The sequence below is a fragment of the Bombina bombina genome, chromosome 2 (assembly GCF_027579735.1).
Source record: "Bombina bombina isolate aBomBom1 chromosome 2, aBomBom1.pri, whole genome shotgun sequence".
NCBI classification, from domain to species: domain Eukaryota; kingdom Metazoa; phylum Chordata; class Amphibia; order Anura; family Bombinatoridae; genus Bombina; species Bombina bombina.
Window position 1 is genome coordinate 135,147,168 of NC_069500.1, and position 15,899 is coordinate 135,163,066.

Sequence of the window (15,899 nt, forward strand, 5' to 3'; positions counted from 1 at the left end):
CTCTTTTGCATACAAATACAATACCCCCCCCCATTACAACCCACCACCCACATACCCCTATTCTAAAACCACCCAAACCCCCCTTAAAAAAGCCTAACACTACCCCCCTGAAGATCTCCCTACCTTGTCTTCACCACACCGGGCCGAACTCCTGATCCGATCCGGGCGATGTCTTCCTCCAAGCGGCAAAGAAGAATTCTTCCTCCGGCGATGTCTTCCTCCAAGCGGCAAAGAAGAATTCTTCCTCCGGCGACGTCTTCCTCCAAGCGGCAGCAAAGTCTTCATTCTTCCGGCGGCATCTTCAATCTTCTTTCTTTGCTCCGCCACCGCGGAGCATCCATCCCGGCCGACGACTGAACGACGAATGAGGTACCTTTAAATGACGTCATCCAAGATGGCGTCCGCCGAATTCCGATTGGCTGATAGGATTCTATCAGCCAATCGGAATTAAGTTAGAAAAATCTGATTGGCTGATTGAATCAGCCAATCAGATTCAAGTTCAATCCGATTGGCTGATCCAATCAGCCAATCAGATTGAGCTCGCATTCTATTGGCTGTTCCGATCAGCCAATAGAATGCGAGCTCAATCTGATTGGCTGATTGGATCAGCCAATCGGAAGAAAGAAGATTGAAGATGCCGCCGGAAGAATGAAGACTTTGCTGCCGCTTGGAGGAAGACGTCGCCGGAGGAAGAATTCTTCTTTGCCGCTTGGAGGAAGACATCGCCAGAGGAAGAATTCTTCTTTGCCGCTTGGAGGAAGACATCGCCCGGATCGGATCAGGAGTTCGGCCCGGTGTGGTGAAGACAAGGTAGGGAGATCTTCAGGGGGGTAGTGTTAGGCTTTTTTAAGGGGGATTTGGGTGGTTTTAGAATAGGGGTATGTGGGTGGTGGGTTGTAATGGGGGGGGTATTGTATTTGTATGCAAAAGAGCTGAATTCTTTGGGGCATGCCCCACAAAAGGCCCTTTTAAGGGCTGGTAAGGTAAAGAGCTTTGAAATTTTTTTAATTTAGAATAGGGCAGGGAATTTTTTTTATTTTGGGGGTTTATTATTTTATTAGGGGGCTTAGAATAGGTGTAATTAGCTTAAAAATCTTGTAATTTTTTTTTATTTTTTGTAATTTAGTGTTTGTTTTTTTTTGTAATTTAGTTTAGTTAATTTAATTGTATTTTTAGATAGATGTTTGTAGTTTATTTAATTTATTGATAGTGTAGGTGTATTTGTAACTTAGGTTAGGATTTATTTTACAGGTAATTGGGTAATTATTTTAACTAGGTAGATATTAAATAGTTAATAACTATTTAATAGCTATTATACCTAGTTAAAATAATTAACAATTTACCTGTAAAATAAATATTAACCCTAACATAGCTACAATGTAATTATTAATTATATTGTAGCTATCTTAGGGTTTATTTTATAGGTAAGTATTTAGATTTAAATAGGAATATTTTAGTTTATAAATGAATTAGATTAATTTAATATAAATTTAGTTAGGGGTGTTAGGGTTAGATAGAGTTAATATAGTTAATATAAATACTATAGTAACTATATTAACTATATTAACCCTAATATAATTAGGGTTAATATAGTTAATATATATAATGTAATACCTATATTAACTATAATATACTCAGGGTTAATATAGATAATATAGCTGGCGGCGGGGTAGGTAGATTAAATTAGGGGTTAATCATTTTAATAGAGATGGCGGCGGTATAGGGGGATTAGATTAGGGGTTTATAATTTTTATATAGGTGGCGGCGGTGTAAGGGGTCAGATTAGGGGATAGATAAGGTAGATGACAGCGGTGTAAGGGGTTCTAATTAGGGGATAGATAAGGTAGATGGCGGCGGTTTTAGGGGCTCACAGTAGGGGGTTCGTTTATGTAGATGGCGGCGGGGTCCGGGAGCGGCAGTTTAGGGGTTAATAACTTTATTAGGGATTTTGGGGGGGGGGGATCGCGGTTGACAGGTAGATAGACATTGCGCATGCGTTAGGTGTTAGGTTTATTTTAGAAGATCGCGGTTGACAGGGAGATAGACATTGCGCATGCGTTAGGTTTTAGGTTTATTTTAGAAGATCGCGGTTGACAGGGAGATAGACATTGCGCATGCGTTAGGTGTTAGGTTTATTTTAGCAGCCAGTTTAGGGAGTTACGGGGCTCCAATAGTCAGCGTAAGGCTTCTTACGGCTGCTTTTTGTGGCGAGGTGAAAATGGAGTAAGTTTTCTCCATTTTCGCCACGTAAGTCCTTACGCTGCATATTGGATACCAAACTGCGCTGGTTTGGTATACCTGCCTATGGCCCAAAAAACTACGGGCGACGGCAGAAATATACGCGCGTAACTTCTAGGTTACGCCGTATATGTGATACCAAACCAGCGTAAATATTGGCGTCGCCGGCTTTTGCGGGCGGCGATTTTTATCGGATGGACCCCCTAATATTTACCCCTACACTTTACTTTCTACTGTATCTTTATAAAGGGCTAGCTTCATAGCCACTTATTATGTTGTTGACTAGCCTCAGGCAAGTTCATGTTTCAAATTAATTGAGGTTCATTTCACCTATCTTTTCTAGCCAATCACTAGTGGGTATTGTGATGAGAGCAGGATGTGATGTCACTAGTATGTGGGCGGGGCTTAGGTCCGGTGTCTGTGTCGCAGTTAGTTTAGTACAATCAACCTGACTAGATGTGAATTGCTATGCTCTGTAATAAAATAGAGTTGTACCATCATTGCTGTGTCCTGCATATGTCCTGCATCTCATGACATGGTGTCAGAAGTTCTGGACTGCGCTTCTGTTCCTGATCGATTGCAATGTCAAAGTTTACCCCACCTGAGCCTTTTGACTTCTCTCAGCCTGCAGCTTGGCCCACATGGCGTCAGCGGTTTCAGCGCTTCAGGATTGCTTCCAAACTGAACAAGGAGAGTGGTGAAGTACAAGTTAATTCTCTTTTATACTCTATGGGGAAAGATGTGGAGCCAGTGTTCAATGCTTTTATTTTCCAAGAAGGGGAAGAATTTAACTTTGATATAGTTATGGATAAACTCAGTGCCCACTTTGTGCCCAAAAGAAATGTGATTCATGAGAGAGCTTGTTTTCACAAATGTAATCAGCGTGTGGGAGAATCTGTGGAGTCATTTGTGCGCAGCCTGTATGAATTAGCGTAATTCTGTGAGTTTGGTGTTGCTAAAGAAGAGCAAATCAGAGACAGAATAGTTATTGGAATTGCAGATGCTGAAGTCTCCCTGAAGCTGCAGTTAGAGCCTGATTTAACGTTAGACGGGGCTATTAGGATGGCCCGCCAGAGTGAACTGGTGAAAAAGCAAAGTGCTGATCTGAGGTCTGAGAGTATTGTGGATGAAGTGCAACAGTCTAGGAAAACTGCTAGTGAAAGGCACAGTGTGAGCGGTAGATCTAAAGTACTGGAAAGGCCTAGAAGTGGATGGGCGCAACATGGCCGATGCACACGATGCTACCGGGCTCATGATCAGTGTGCTATATGCCCGGCCAGAGATAGAAGATGCAGAAAATGCAACAGAATAGGCCATTTTGAAGTGGTGTGTAAAACTGAATACATTAAGGAGATGCAGGTGGACAGTGACCAGGAGGGTCAGGAAGTGTCTTTTGTGGGGTCTGTTGTGGAACGGACAAGCTCAGAGGAAGATTGGAAAGTTACTTTTACTGTAATGGGAGCCAAAGTTGATTTTAAGATTGACACAGGAGCAGATATCACTGTAATGTCTTTTGCTGAATTTATGAAACTGCCTCGACAGCCCCAGCTGGCGAAGGTTACTACAAATGTCCATAGTCCTGGTGGCCGCATTGATTGTGTGGGGAAATTTCTTGCCAGCTGTGAGTACAAGCAAAGGAAGTTTACCATGTGGGTGCATGTGATCCGAGGTCAGTGTGTTAACAGTTTATTGAGTAGAAAAGCAGCCTGTGACTTGGGCCTCGTGGCCAGAGTGAATGAGATTTCCGAAGATATGTTTGGCGAGTTGGGCTTACTGAACTGCAAACCTGTCCGTATAGCACTTAAAAGTGACGCAGTCCCATACAGTATTTCTACCCCTCGTAGAATCCTGTTCCTGCTAATGCCTCAAGTGGAGAAAGAGCTTATGCGCATGAAGTCTATGGGGGTTATTGAAGAGGTTGTTGAAGCGACTGATTGGTGTGCCCCCATTGTTCCAGTTGCAAAGAAAAACGGAAAGGTGCGCATCTGTGTGGACCTGAAAAGGTTGAATGAAGCAGTGAAGAGAGAGAGATTTGTGCTGCCGACATTAGAAGATATAGCTCCAAAGTTGGCTGGGGCGAAGTTCTTTTCCACATTAGACGCTTCTAGCGGCTTTTGGCAGATCCCCCTGGATCCAAAGTGCCACAAACTGACTACCTTTATCACACCGGTAGGTCGGTTCTGCTTCTGCAGACTCCCCTTTGGGATATCCTCCGCTCCTGAAATCTTTCAAAGGGAAATGAGTTCTCTCCTGAGTGACCACGTGGGCACAGCGGTCGTCATGGACGACATTCTAGTGTATGGGTCTACAGTGGAGGAGCATGATCAGCGTTTAAGTTGTGTGCTACAGGCTATCAAAGAGTCTGGGCTGAAGCTGAATAAAGAAAAATGTCATTTTAGGAAAACTGAATTATGCTACTTTGGGCATATCATCAACGGGGATGGCATCAAGCCAGACCTCGAGAAAATTCGTGCTATTGAACAGATGAAAAGCCCTTCGGATGTACATGAGCTGAGACAGATATTGGGCCTTGTAAACTACGTGGGCAAGTTTCTTCCAGATTTATCAACAGTTTTACACCCTGTCACAGAGTTGCTTAAGAAAGACGTTGCCTGGGTCTGGGGACCTTCACAAGAAAAAGCTTTTCTGCATGCCAAGTTCCTGCTGGGGTCTGCCCCAGTGCTGGGGTTCTACGACCCTTCAAAAAAAGACTGTGGTTAGTGCTGATGCAAGCAGTTATGGGTTGGGGGCTGCACTCCTGCAGCTGAATGACAACAAACTACAGCCTATCGCCTACTGTTCCCGCACACTGACGGCTGCGGAGTCAAAATACGCCCAAATTGAGAAAGAGTGCCTGGCTGCAGTTTGGGCCTGTGAGCGCTTTCAGCGTTATCTAGTGGGTTTGGAGAAATTTAGTCTGGAAACCGACCACAAACCGCTAGTCCCTCTAATCAATTCTTATGACATTGACAAAACACCTTTGAGATGCCAGAGACTTTTAATGAGACTGCTCAGGTTCAATGTTCAGGCAGTGCATGTGCCGGGGAAACAACTGGTTGTGGCAGATACACTATCCAGGCTCCCGCTGGCTGCTGCTGAAGAATCCTCCACGGAATCGGATGTGAAAGTGTATGTTGATTCAGTTCTGGCCTCTAAGTCCATTTCTTCAAGGAAACTGGAAGAGATAAAGAAAGAGACATATTTGGACACAGATCTGCAAGAAGTTATAAGGTACATAAAAGAAGGCTGGCCCGAGAGCCGGGCAGTCTGGATGTCTTTAAATGCTTACCAGCCAGAGAGGTCGCAGCTCACGGAGCTGGAGGGGTTGGTGCTCTTCCAAGACCGCATTGTAATTCCTGTCAGCATGAGGAAGGAGATGTTAAACAGGATTCACGATGGCCACTTAGGCATTACAAAGTGCAGAGAAAGGGCAGCTACAGCTGTGTGGTGGCCTGGGATCAGCTCCGACATTGCAAATCACGTGTCTAAATGTGCCTTTTGCCGGGAACGCCGGCCTACTCAGAGAAGGGAGCCCTTGATGTCTACTCCGCTGCCTGTGGCGCCGTGGCAGAAAATAGCTGCTGATTTGTGTGAACTGCACGGGAAAAAGTTTCTTGTTGTGATCGACTACTATTCCAGGTATTTGGAAATTGCACCCCTGAATGATATCACAAGTCAGGCCGTTATCATTCGCCTGAAGAGCTTGTTCGCCCGCTGGGGCATTCCAATGGAGCTGGTGAGTGATAATGGTATGCAGTTCGCTTCTACAGAGTTCAGTGCTTTCAGCAGGGAATATGATTTTGTACATTCCACGTCAAGTCCACATTATCCGCAGGCCAACGGAATGGCTGAAAGGGCAGTTCAAACAACAAAATTCATTCTAAAGCAATCTGAGCCGTACCTAGCCCTCTTGTCATACAGGGCGATGCCCATTCAAGCCACCGGGTTTAGCCCGGCACAGCTGATGCTAGGACGCCAGATTTACACCACTTTACCCTCAGTGGGTGTCTTCAAGCCGCCTGGCCCTGTTCCTCGGGACGAAGTCCTTAGGAGGGATGAAGAGGCCAAAAAGGGTTATCGTTTCTTCTACGACAGGAGACATTCTGTCAGGCCTTTACAGGAACTGAAAGCGGGCCAAAGTGTCAGAATTAAACTGGATGATGAGAAGAAATGGAAGACGCCTGCTACGGTAGTGGGCCGCTCTCTAGAACCAAGGTCTTACACAGTCCTTACAGAGGGAGGGACGGTTACACACCGTAACCGAAGACATCTTCAGCCTGTACCTGAGAGTCTGGAACCGGATACCTCAGTACCACCGCCGGTGGGATCCCCTGTTCTAAGAGAGGTGCCTTCCCCTCAGCAAGATCACAGTGGGGATATATCTTTGCCTCCAGCAGACTCTTGTTCACCATCTTCTGTATCAGAGGACAGTTCATGCAAAGTTACATCAAGCGGAAGAGTGGTGAAACTTCCGGCCCGATACAGGGACTGACTTTAGCTAGAACAGTGACCGGAAGTATAGGCAGAATAATCCCATGGTCACTGTGGACTAGGGTAGTCTACCCCGATGTCCAAGTCAGGATGTAATTTATTTGTTCATGTTTTCTAATCTATCTGTTTTTATAATGTTCAAAAACAAAAATGTTGTTGTATACCCTGTTGGTGTACCTTGTTATTTATTATATGCAAATGTATGCTTTGCCTTTGAAAAAGGGGAAGATGTGATGAGAGCAGGATGTGATGTCACTAGTATCTGGGCGGGGCTTAGGTCCGGTGTCTGTGTCGCAGTTAGTTTAGTACAATCAACCTGACTAGATGTGAATTGCTATGCTCTGTAATAAAATAGAGTTGTACCATCATTGCTGTGTCCTGCATATGTCCTGCATCTCATGACAGGTATTACTGCCCTTAACATATATACGTTGTGTTAAACTATAGCTCTCATTGGCATTGCACTCAAGCAATATCTAACATGAACTTTATTGCACTCTACCAGAGATGTCTTTTTTGAGAGGGTTTTACCAGCACTATCGGACATGCAGATGTTAGAGCATCCTAGACTATCACTCAATTGTTGAAAAATAACTGTAGACTTGTAATATGAGCTCACATATTAATTTATATATTTATTGTGCTTGTGAGATATTAATGCACAATAAATCAACATTTAATCTGGACCCTAATATTTTGATGGTCCATTACCCATGGATACAAGAAAGATATCCTATTTTTTATGTAATATACATCAGTGTACAGTTAGAGAATTGACAAAAAATATAATTTTTCACTATTTTACATTTTGAATATTTTATACATATTTCAAGTTCAATTTTTCCAATATTCCAAAATATTTGTTTAATTATTTTATATTACAAAAATGATACTAAGCTATGTTCTTATAAACTAAAGGACATTTCAACTGTAAGTACAAACTTCTCATATAGAACATATATAATGGAGCAATTTTGATGTGAATTGCTTCTTGCTGTGTTTATTTTTATGTACTCATTAACGATTGTTTTATGAAATTTGCAATTTATTTAGGAATACCTTGAAATTAGTATGTGTCTCTTATTATTTGAAAATGATCCAAAGACAACAGCAAGCTAAAGAACAGTTCTTCAGATTTGTAATCAATTACATGGCAGGGGTATTTTTCAATTAATGTTTCGTCTTTAATTCCCTCTGGTGTGTGGTTCAGAATCAATGAATCTATATTTCTCTCAGTAGAGAAAATAAAGCCCTCTTATTAGCCCTGTGGATTTATTAGACACGCATAGTTAAAGATCAGAAAGAACTTTTGACACCAAGGTCTAGGGTCACAGTAAGGGTCACTGGCATTCTAAATAGTAAATCTCCACAAGGTTTTTCTAATTGATTGCTAGTGCTGCCAAACAACCTGTTTACAAAGGATCAGCAGATTCATTTTCTAAATATATTTATTCAAGAATAATTTTCATTCTCTTTTCATTCTCTCAAATACATTTACAAATGTATTGTATATGTAATTAACTATGAAAGAATATAAGCATGATATACTGATAGTTTCAGCATGTACTGTCAGTTGAAGATAATAAACTATTAAAGGGAAATTATATTCAATAGTACCCTGAGGCTACTTATGTACTATTGTACTAGTGTACTACTACTGTACTGTAAGCCAAATTATGCTCAAATGGGGTTTTTAATCTTGTTTTTAAACACAGTGATTGTGCACATGCCCAGTGTTGATCTTGGAATTTACAAACAATCTAATTAGTTAGTAAGTTTTTTAAACTAGTTTTGCTATCAATCATGATAGTGCATGAGATAATTCTTACCATTCTGCAGCAAAGTATGCTCTCAGATTGGCAATTATGGGCAAAATACTTTTAAAAAAAGACTACAACTACCTAATTTTAAATTTTTAAACACTAACTTTCATGTCTTTTCATTCAAAGATGTCCAATGGATAATGGGCATAGCTAGTAGCTAGACCGTTGAAGTGATGACCATTTTGTATATATAGGTATGAAATGTTGGTCTTTTACATCTGTTAAAAAGTAACTTTGGCCTGGCACATAGCTACACTTCAGTAGTTAGTACCAATGTATTCTGTAAAATGATTACACAATTATTATTTGATTTCATAGTACTAACAAAAGCAGTCTTATAGAATTTAAACAGTAGGGATACATACCTATAGACTATTGTCTACATAGTCTAGACTAACAGTTTAAATACTAAACAACCTACGAAAGTGTCTTGAAAAAGGTAAGATTGCTGCGGTAAAAAAAAAAAACTAAGAAAATTTTAATATAGGTTACATAAATTTGATATGTTTATATATTTTATAAAGGTTCCATCCTCCAGAGATTGAACCTCAACCTTGCATCAAAAACAGGAAACAAATGTATATACATAGGTGCCTTTTATGACAAGTCCCCTTAAAGGCAGCCTTAATGGAGATTGGTTGCCCATTGAAGTAATGAACATACCATATAAATACATATCATATTGTAGGATTTTGTAGGTTCCTACATCCATACAAAAAGAAACCTACATCATTCCCTACTTATATTTCCTTAAATTGTACAAAATTATTCTGCAGCACTATGACCAGATATACAGTGATTATATGTTTGCTTAGTATTAACAAATGCACTTTCTCATAGAGTGCAAAGCTGTAGTGAGACATACCCTTAGATTGTTATTTGTATAGTCTATACCAATTTTATGCAAGGAGTTCTAGGGGTTAGGTGTGTTTGACAGCTTATATAATAAAGAACCTAAGAACTAAACAGTTTTACAAAAGAAGTTGCAGGGGTGTGAAACCGGATAAATTAGGAAGGTTCTTATGCCACATTACAGAACACGAACTAGGCCTCATGTGGAATATTGTGTACAGTTCTGGAGACTGAATCTCTGGAAGGAAATAAATTAACTAGACACAGTTTAAAGGAGGGCTACTACAATAGTACATGGTCTAAAAAAGAAAGTCTTTATGATCTAAACATGTATATTTTAGAGGAGAGAAGGGAAAGAGGTAACATGATAGAAACCTTCAAATATATAAAGGAACTGAAAGCATTTTCCATAAAAAACTAAATACCAAAACAAGGGGTCACAATCTTAAGTTAGAGGATAGAAGATTCAGGAGAGATGAGAGGAAACATTTTTTAGAGAAAGGGTGGTGGACTCATGGAAAAACTTCCAATGGAGGTGATAAACAAAAGCACCTAAATTAATTAAAAAATGCATCAGGCTATCCTATGAAATAAGTAACATGTAATATGGGTAGATCTGATGGGCCGTTGTGGTTCTTATCTACCATCAAATTCTCTGTTTATATGTAGCTTGTATTTAATTTACACTCTACTCCAAAATGTTCTTTAGTCCACATGAAATTAAGTGAAATGGAAACTGTTTAAGTGTAAATTTAAACTCGCATACTAGTATTAGTTTTGCACTTCTAATGTTATTTTATGTTCTACTAAAGCTCATAGAATATTAGTAGGTAGTAACTACCATCCAAAGAGAATGAATAGAAAGTGCACAACCGATACAGCTGTATTAGTTTTAGTTTAAATTTAAAAATCTGTTTTTTGACCCACAAAACATTAAGATATTTTTATGTTGCGCTTTACTATGGGTAACACATTCTTTTGACGACAGTGTCCTTTTAATCTCTAAGGGCCAGATTACAAGTGCAGGGCATAATATTGCTTTTGTAAATGTGTGCTTCACATTGCATGGAAGCATTGCACTCATTAATCTGATGCCGTCATACACAGCATGAAAACTGCAGTGATGGGCAGCAAATATTAAACATATATGTATATGAATATATACATATATATTTATGAGTTAATATGTGTATATACACATAGGGGCCGATTTATCAATGTTTATCCAACATGATACGCTGTAGCAAATCATGTCCGACAGACATAACTGAATGCCGACAGTGTATTTTAACATTGCACAAGCAGTTCTGGTGAACTGCTTGTGCAATACTGCCCCCTGCAGATTTGCGGCTGCTAGCAGGGGGTGTCAATCAGCCCGATCATATAGGATCGGGCAGAATGCAGACCGCAGCCTCAGAGGCTGGGGACCAGTTATGGAGCAGCGGTCTTAAGAGCGCTGCTTCATAACTGCTGTTTCTGGCGAGCCTGAAGGCTCGTGCAGAAACAGGAGCATCAAGGGCCATTTGGCCCTTAATAAATCGGCCCTATAGACTGCAATGTAAAGGCACTTTTTAGTGCCATTTTTGTTTTCTAACTACACAAATATGCCTTCTTTTTTTTGTTTTGTTTTTAAAAATGCTACATTTTAAAAAAAAGGAAACAGACTAAATTTTGGGGGCAATTGGGGGACATTTGGAAATTTAACAAGGGGTCCAATTTTTCAGAGAGCTAATTGCTACCGCAAGCTCATGGTAATAACCATTCACTTGTAATGGCTAGTTATTTATCGCACACCTACAAACGGGCAAATCTACCTTTGTGCGAGAGCCATAAATTATCGTTCCACTTGTAATCTAGCCCTAAATAAATTATGTTCAGTCAACACACCAAATGTTTGTTTGGAGAAAGTCTTATATAGCAATAGTAAATTGTGTTTTGGGATACAAGGTATTCCATAGAAAAAAAAATAGTACAAATAGAAGTTTAAGTTCTCTAGAAACATATAAGCAGATGGGAGGAGATGGTTGGCATTGGCCAGAGCAAAGGGGGCAGGTGAATAGAATATTTACAGATTTTTTTTTGTTGCTGGTAAAAAAAATGAAACATCTGAAAATATAGATAGAGAATTAGCTGAATGATAGTTAATGTCAAAAGTAATGTTTCACTCACAGAGGGCGATCCTCCTCTTTATTGTGACTATTTCTATCCTTGTCATTATAAACACAAAGATGGGGGAATGTCAAATTGATTGTTGGCCTCTTACTATACATAACACATGACCTTTGAGCACAAATAATTATTTTCATTTACTAGCTATAGGCAAATCAATTAGAGAAAGACACAGGTTTTGTTCTTTCAATTACAAGTGCTGCTGTTCATATCCCTGGAGTGCTATCAATGATATAGCAGAGGTGGAACATGAATTCTAATAATGAATAATAATATTTACTGCTGCTAACCCCATAGCCTTCATCTATTGTACTGTTATTATCCAACACATTTTTGCCGCTTGTCTGTGGCAAACAGTGCTATATTGTTTTTAAGTGAAGAATCATCTTTTAATTTTTATTTGCAATATGACCATTAAAAAGTGTTGAGATTAAAGTCGATGTGCAATATATATATATATATATATTTTAAATATACTTTGTTAATCACAGCTTAAAACTTTATCACATAGAAATTTCATGTGAAATGCAACAAACATCATTGTAAGTAAAAAAAAAAAAGTCACAAACCTGAGCTCTACCAAACAAAAAAAAAGGTAAAAATCTTCATCAGGATTCAGGATAAGACAACATTTGTATCACACACACAGTAAGATCTACTATACAGATTTTCCTGTGTTCTGTCATCAGTCATTTTCTGCATCAGATTTTACAAAATGCTGAAATACATTCTTATTAGCATTCTTATTAGCATTTTTATCACTTCATTCTTACAATGAACATGGTTCTTTTCAAATGATCTTTATGCTAACAAGCAAAAACGTAATTCAATCATCCCAGTTTCTAAATTAACAAATATAATCAAATTACAGTCTCTAAGAGGCCTATTTATCAAATGTCTGTGGGACCTGATCCGACATTGCGGATCAGGTCCGACAGACATCGCTGAATGTGAGCTGCTGGTGCAACGCCGGTGCAACGCAGCCCCCTGCAGACTCACGGCCAATCGGCCGCCAGCAGGGGTCAATCGTACTCGATTGGGTTGAATTGTGGCAATCTCTGTCTGCCTCATGAGAGCAGTCGGACAGGGTTATGGAGCAGCGGTCTTCATAACTGCTGTTTCTGTCGAGTCTGAAGACTCGCCAGAAACACGGGCCCTCAAGTTCCATTCGGAGCTTGATAAATGGGCCTCTAAATGTTGAATAGAGATATTGCATATTGTGATTTTGATTCACTCCCATACCCTTTACTAACATTTTACTTTTTTAGTCAAAGACAAGATGGGAGGTCTTCTTGATCTAGGGCAGTGTTTCCCATACCCAGTTCCCAGGACCTTTAAAGGGACATAATACTCATATGCTAAATCACTTGAAATTGATGCAGTATAACTGTAAAAAGCTGACAGGAAAATATCACCTGAGCATCTCTATGTAAAAAAGGAAGATATTTTACCTCACAATCTCCTCAGCCCAGCAGAGTAAGTTCTGTGTAAAAAGTTATACTCAGCTGCTCCCAGCTGCAGGTAAAAATAAAAAAAAAATGAAGAAATTAATAGCAGCCAATCAGCATCAGCAGTGCTGAGGTCATGAACTCTTACTGTGATCTCATGAGATTTGACTTAACTCTCATGAGATTTCATAGTAAGCTTCCTTTACCTGATTAGTGAAATAACATGATAGTGCATGAGGCTCATCCTTTCAGCTGTTCTAGGACAAACATGCTAAAATGCTGCTTAGAAATCATTTACAATGGGAGGTGGCTACTGAGGAACTTTTGAGGTAAAATATCTTTCTTTTTTACATAGAGATGCTCAGGAGATATTTTCTAGTCAGCTTTTTACAGCTATGCTGCATCACTTTCAAGTGTTTAAACATTTGGGTATTATGGCTCTTTAACAGGCCAGATATTAATTATAGCTCAACTAGAGCACAGGTGAAATAATCAGTTCACCTGTGCTCTAGTTAAGATATAATAAATATGTGGCCTGTTAAGGGTCCTGAAGACTGGAGTTGGGAAACGCTGATCTAGGGGTTTGACTAGAGGAGGAGTAAGAGATAGAAAAGAACCAGGACTATCTAAATATGAAAGGGGGGATTGTTCATTTCTGGATTGGTTTTGTTAGGTCCCAGTTTCCATTTTGTTGAATAATTACATAAATATCACCTTCAAAGGTTGTAGGATCTATAGTGCTGTAATATATATTTTTCTTATGTAATCTCAAATGGGAAATTATATTAAAAACCTTATTTTTAAAGCCTTGATGGGTTTTTTTTTTTTTTAAAGATGTCATTACATTTTAAATCATTTTACTATTGTACTACTCCAGAGTGGAAGACAGCTGTGAAAAATCCTCTGATTACAATGTTTGTGGGCAGAATTTGTATCACACTCACTATTAAGGGACAGATTACGAGTGGAGTGATAACAGTTACGCACAAGCGATAAGGGGTTTATTGTGGGTGTTTCCGCTCATTGGGTTTACCACTGGTAAAGTAAATGTTATCACTTAAACACAATCACGATTTACACTAGAATGATTACTGAGTCCTCAGAGTTCTGGTTAACTGTTTTGTAAAACAAAAAAGTGTCACAAAACTCATCAAAATACATTGCAAAGTACACTTACACTCATAATAACACCATTTAATAAACATAATAAAAGAAAATTGCACAAAATAGTTATAAAGTCTCATAGATATGAGGTCTCAAGTGTTAGAAAGGCAAAGGCAGGCAAAGGACTTTAACATAGAGATATATACATCTACATATACATATATATACATATATATACATCTCTAAAGATGTATGTATATGTATATATATATATATATATATATATATATATATATATATACGTTGATTGGAGTAGCCGTGTTAGTCCAGAGATTTAGATATCACAATAACAAGAGTATTGCATTGAGCAATGATACTTTTTTATTGGACTAACTATACATTTATAAGATGACAAGCTTTCAAAAGAGTGTCTTCCATTTTCAAGTCTGAAGCAATACTGACCAATTTGATGGAATTTACAGATTATATCTTAAAATATCACTGTTGAGCTGTGTTTCTTTTGTGATTAGTTTCATTGTTTGCTTCTTATTATGTCTGTATTCAGTATCTTCCATAGTCACGCTGATTGGAGTAGCCGTGTTAGTCCAGAGATTTAGATATCAAAATAACAAGAGTATTGCATTGAGCAATGATACTTTTTTATTGGACTAGCTATACATTTATAAGATGACAAGCTTTCGGAAGAGTGTCTTCTTTTTTCAAGTCTGAAGCAATACTGACCAATTTGATGGAACTTACAGATTATGGCCTCTATTTAACAATGTCTGCCGGACCTGATCCGACAGTGCGGATAAGGTCCGCCAGACCTCGCTGAATACGGAGAGCAATACGCTCTCCGTATTCAGCATTGCACCAGCAGCTCACAAGAGCTTTGAAAACACTTTCGTAGCCCAGCACCACGGTCAGGTGCAAGCCAAAAGGGTGCTGTAATCCCTTGAATACTCACAAGTCCACAAAGAGGCAGCACCTTAAAGCACATACAAGACTTTATTTCCACATACTGGGGTTAAAACAGTGATGTTTCGGGTATACAACCCTTAATCATACAAGGCTCAAACAAACTATTCAATCCTTATATAGACCCACCTATACACAAGTGTTCAATCAACACCTGATAGCAACCCCACCTAGAAGCCATTCTTATTATTACAGCAAGTAACAACATTGGGGGGTAGTTATCAAGCCGTCTACTTTTCTGGCTTCGCCGGCCCAATACGCCCGCCTAAGCTCGCCTCACATCGCCGCCGCGGACCTGAAAAAATACGCCTAAGTTATCAAATAAAGCTGTCAAAAAGCCGCGGGGCGATGAGCAGCGGACTGTGACAGTTATCACTCATCCGATCTCGCTGCCCTTCGGCTTTTTCCCAGCTTTATTGCTAGCCTGTCACTAAGCACTCACACTAAACTACACTGTTCTATCCCTATACCGGCGCCCCCGGAGCCTCCCGCAACTCAATAAAGTTACTAACCCCTAAACCGCCGCTCCTAGACCCTGCCGCAACTCTTATAAATGTATTAACCCCTAAACCGCCGCTCCTAGACCCTGCCACAACTCTTATAAATGTATTAACCCCTAAACCGCCGCTCCTAGACCCTGCCGCAACTCTTATAAATGTATTAACCCCTAAACCGCCGCTCCCGGACACCGCTGCCACCTACATAATGCCTAGTAACCCCTATCCTGCCCCCCTACACCGTCGCCCTCTATTATAAAGTTATTAACCCCTATCCTGCTGATCCCGCACCTCTCCGC